Source organism: Austrofundulus limnaeus, unplaced genomic scaffold, assembly GCF_001266775.1.
Source record: "Austrofundulus limnaeus strain Quisiro unplaced genomic scaffold, Austrofundulus_limnaeus-1.0 Scaffold745, whole genome shotgun sequence".
Lineage (NCBI taxonomy): Eukaryota > Metazoa > Chordata > Actinopteri > Cyprinodontiformes > Rivulidae > Austrofundulus > Austrofundulus limnaeus.
The window spans coordinates 113,632-119,042 of record NW_013953147.1 but is presented as its reverse complement, the minus strand read 5'-3'; positions in this window follow the sequence as shown (position 1 = coordinate 119,042).

Below are 5,411 nucleotides of genomic sequence, written 5' to 3'. Positions count from 1 at the left end.
TAAATCAAAACTAGAAAAATATCAATATATTAGCATTATTAATATCACAAAACTATTAAATTAACTTAAAGGTAACATTTGAAGAACTAATTGACCCGCTGTAGGTGTATGTTTATTTCGCGTTTTTTATGACGAAAAAATAATATTTAAAAACATGTCCATACAAATGATAAAAGTATTAGAATTACAACCGCTAATTTTTTTAATTTCCATATCACCATATTTTTATTTAAAACGTATTCTTTTGTCTCGCTTCGTCCGCCATTACTAGCTTAAACAAATCTCCGGTCGAGCCGCAATGCATTATGGGATATGCTGGGCCGGGAAGGATCCATCAGACCTGTCCTTCAAATCGGGGAAAAAGAAGGACGTATTTGTCGGCCGCATCGGAGGAGTCTTCGGTTTTGGACGTCCTTCGTCGCGGCGCTGTGACATATGCGGCCGACGAATTCGACCTTCGGAGGACCCGTCCTGCCGTTTTGGACACAGCTTGCGTCTCTGACTGTTTTTCCTTCATCTCTGCCTTTGAGCTCCTCTCTCAAAGGTTCTAACTGCTGCTCGGTCCACCTGTCCGCAGGTTTTTTTTTGTTTGTTCAGCAGGGTGTGGGTGAGACCAGAGGGTGGAATGAAGTGTTTTTTCCCCCATGAATCAGCCCTCTTTGCATCCTCCTGCTGCAACATGCTTCAAATATGACGAAAATTAATAAAAAGAGCCATAATTTTATTTAATTTAATATACAATTTAATCAGTGTATAATTATTTATTATTAATTCAGTTAGGATGATTGGAGCACCCGTAAACTACACAAGAATTGGGCATTTTTTTCAGATAGCAGATCATCCACTTTTTCACTTCCTGACCTCCAGCCAAACTTCACGCTCTCGTGGCACTGCATCGTGACGTCACGTGAAGCCCTCCTATTAGACTGCAGTACCACTGCTCAACCCATAGCATGCAGCAAAAAGACGTTTTTAGGCCAAATATTATAACAAATATGCACAAAAACGTCAAAATTAGCACATAAATAGTACTATATAACATTTTAGACACATTCTAGATATTTTATCAGCAAAAAAATAATAATTTTGGGGTAAGTTACTCTTAAGTCTGGGCAATGCTGCACATATGGAGGAGCCTCCAATGGACAGGTGTTGAAAATGAGCAAAGCTGATAAAATACAATATACCCAGAGTTCTAATGTTCTTGTGTATGTCCATAATTAAATAAAAAGTACTTTAATAAAAATTACACATCATTTGTCAATAAATAAATATGCCTTATTTGGTTCAAGGACAAATATTATAGAATTTGCTCATTTGAACCATTTATAGACATTTCGAAAAGTAGGAAATTGTAAATAAATGTGCTGAAGTGTAAGTAAATCTATGTAAAGTTTTCTGCTAAAGAGTGAGGATATTTCTCTGAATTCTGACCAAAACCTTGTTGTCATAATTAACCCTAATATTTAATCCAAAGTTCAGTTTGCTGAGCTAAAAAGATTCACAAGAAGTATACAGTACTAAAAATAATGATTATTTTTCATTTACGTTGGCCTTCGTCTCAGAGATGTAAACAGCATCATTTGAGTTATTGTGAGAGCGAGGTCTCTTATTCAAAGAGGCAATTACCCATGATGCATAGCGACCCCATAAGTAGGCTCCCTAGCCTGGCCTCCTTCACTTTTCGTTTGAGAGAGGAGAGCGAGAGGTAAGTATTGTTGTCAGGGCACCACGCAGTGGTGGATTTGATATGTGTTTGAGACGCTGTCTCTTTCTTTTACAGTGACGTTTGGTGGCGATTCATTGATATTGGTGGAGACGTAGTCTCGACATGAGTGATGATGAGTGTGAAGCCGGCCCGTCTCGGACTCGAGCGGACGTGCTTGATCTGTTTGGATCAGATTCGGACAATGGAGGTAGTTTTCRGGGCTTTTCGCCTTTTCAAACTCAGAGTGAGTGTACTCTTGTGTCTGGTCAGATTGACCGACAGAAGCGTCAGGCTTCCAGTGGTCCGCAACCTGTGGTGCATGCAAAGAAAGCTAAGTCTTGGTGAAAGAGGGAGCCGTGTTAGCTCCGAACTTCTTCCGGCGACGGCAGCCGGTTCGGCACAACAGTGATGTTGTCAACGTGCAACACAAGGCTGATCTGAGTATAAGTGAGTTGAAATCACAGCTTGGACTTAATCAGCTGATGTCTCAGCTCTTGTCATTGACGAGCGCGGTTGCTACTTCGGCACGAAATTCTCAGACTAGAAGTTCTGTTAGAGGACCTGTGACCAGGGAGTTTAATATAGAGGGTTTGTATAATTTAATTGATCCAGCCTATAATGATGATAGCTGGGAGGTGCCAGACACTGCAAGTGCAGGCGAGCAGGATGGCTCTCAGGATGGCTCTCAGGCTCCATCTTATTTTGATCCCTCAGTGTTTGCTGAGAATCTGGATGGCGATCCAGAGGAGATGTGGCGTATTCCACAGGCTGACTCAGAGGTAAAAACTGGACATGCTATAGCTAATAATTTTGCCTCAATTGTGGATTTGGGATGTATAAAAAGAATAAGTGAGGACTCGGTGAAGAGTCTTACTGATAAATACCCTCGTCTCAATAATTGCAATTTTCTTTTGGCACCCAAAGTTAATGAGGAAATTTGGATGCAGCTGCACAAAAGGGTCCAGCAGTCTGATTTGGGTTTTCAGAAATTACAGCAGACGTTGGCGGCTGGGATGGCTCCTGTTCCTGCATTTGGCCTCATTCATGGCTTATCTGCCGGTGGCGCAGAGAGTTCAATGCAAGATGTTGTTGTCTGATGCTATTAGCCTGTTACGGAATACTATGCACTCATTGTCGGTGAGACGACATTWTTTAATCCGGCCAAGATTACAAGGAAAATACACCTCTTTGTGTTCCATTGACATGCCAATTTCAGCTAAATTGTTTGGTGATGACTTGGTCAAGCGGATCAAAGAGATAAATGAACTTGCTAAGGTGTCTGTTGGTTATCCTCACATGGGCGTTCCTGGGAGGTACAACAACAGCAAGTATAATGCTTTCCAGACTGCTAGAGGAAGCGTGAGAGGCCGGCGCCGGATTTGGCGGGGACCGTACTCCCGACAAGGGTCCCAGAGAGGAGCCTACACCAGCTTCAAGATGGGAGACACCATGGATCAGAGGGGACAGGCTGGCAAACCCCCTGAGCGTGATTGACAAACGGGTCAGGGGACCACACACATGACTGCTGGTAAACTAGCCTATTGTATAAGAGAATGGGAAAGTATTACAGCAGATCAGTGGGTTTTGAGCTGTGTTTTGGGCTATAAAATAGACTTTGTCACTGAACCACTTCAGCTGTCAATACCATCAAAAATTCAGTTTTCAGAGTATGAGTCAGATCTGCTTGATCTGGAGATTCAGAACATGATAGCCAAAGGTGCTGTTAGGATAGTGGAACCTGTTTCAGGCCAGTTAATCTCTAATATTTTTGTTCAACCAAAAAAGAATGGTAAACTCAGACCTATTCTGAATCTGAAGGGGCTGAATAAATTTATTAGATATGAGCATTTCAAGATGGAGCTGTTTTCACAACTACTAGACATTATCCAAGAGAATGATTATTTCACATCTCTGGATTTACGTGATGCATATTTTAGCATTCCGATTCATGCAGACTTCAGAAAATACCCCAGATTTTATTGGAGGGACATTTTGCATGAACATCAGGTGTTACCATTTGGCATTAGCTCAGCACCTCGGGTGTTTACAAAAGTAATTAAAGCAGTGTTTGCTTGGTTCGGACAACAAGGCATCCATTGCACTTTTTATATTGATGATTCGTTGATCATGAATCAGGTGTTATTGCAGTGTTGCCCAGACTCAGCTTATGGTTACAAAGTTGGAAAAGCTAGCTTTTTCCAACTTTGTAAAAGTTGGAAAAGCCTTTTTTTTTGTTATTGACTCTGTAACATTCAGAGTGTATCTGGCTGACAAACGGATAGATGCCATTTTGACGGAGGCTCACGTCATACTTACAGCAGACAAGATTACAATCAGGCTGCTTGCCAGATTTATTGGTATGATTAGCCACACATTCACAGCAGTGCTACCTGGTCCATTACACCACAGACGTATGGGGCGGGAGAAAATTCAGGCTCTGGCTTTAGGTAATGATTTTGATATGATTATTAGTTTGTCATCCTCTAGTGTGGCTGAGGTCAACTGGTGGGTGAATAACATAAAGGATCACAATGGCAAATTAATCAGACAAGCAGATATTTCAGCCTGGATTCAGACAGATGCCAGCATGGAAGGCTGGGGTGGTGTGTTTGATAACAATAAAACAGGCGGGCGTTGATCTACATCAGAGTCCCACAAACACATTAATTTTCTGGAATTGTTCAGTGTGTTTCTCTGTCTTAAGGTTTTTTTCAGTCAATCATGTGTTATTCATGTTTGCATTCAATCTGACAGTACAGCTGCAGTGGCTTACATTAAAGACATGGGGAGCATGGTCTCAGAAGAGTTGGATAACCTGGCTGCACAAATCTGGAATTGGTGCATGGACAGAAACATTTTTATTACTGCACAGCATGTGCCTGGGAAACATAACTCAGTGGCAGACACACTATCTAGAGTGTTTTCAGAGGGTTCAGATTGGAAACTAAAACGTAAGATATTTTCTAGAATTTGTTGTCAGTTTTTTCTCCCAGACATAGATTTAATTGCTAATAGGCACAATTCTCAACTTGATAAATTTGTGTCTTGGAGGTTTGAACCTGGGGCCTGTGCATGTGATGCTTTCTCCATTTCCTGGACAAATCATCAGCCATACATCTTTCCACCTTTCTGTATGTTAAGTAGGGTGTTGATGAAAATCCGGAGGGATAGAGTTCTAAGAGCTATTATTATTGCTCCGTTATGGAGAACAGCATCTTGGTTCCCTTTGTTGATTGATGCTCTTATTGATTTTCCTGTAAGGCTTCCATGTCACAACGATCTCCTGGTGGCTTCACACGACCYGACCCAGTTCCACCCACTTCGGAGACGGCTGATAATCATCACCTGCAAAGTATCAGGAGTGCCCTCAAACATCAGGGACTTCAGGACTCAGTCATTGATGCCATCTTTTCAAGCTGGCGACTGGGAACTCAGAAACAGTATTAGTATGCATGGCACAAATTCCTTGTTTGGACTATTGGACGATCATGCTGTGCCACTGAAGCAACTGAAACCACAGTGATTGCATACCTRGACTTTCTTAAAGAGAGTGGGAACTAATATACAGTGATCAACACTCATAAATCATGCATACTTCAGACTTTACAGGTTTTAGGTGTTACTTGGGTCTTTTTTTTTTTTTAACTTAGGATGGGGTCTTGAATCCTTGGTGGTTGCCCAGGTACATGAAAGGACTACATCA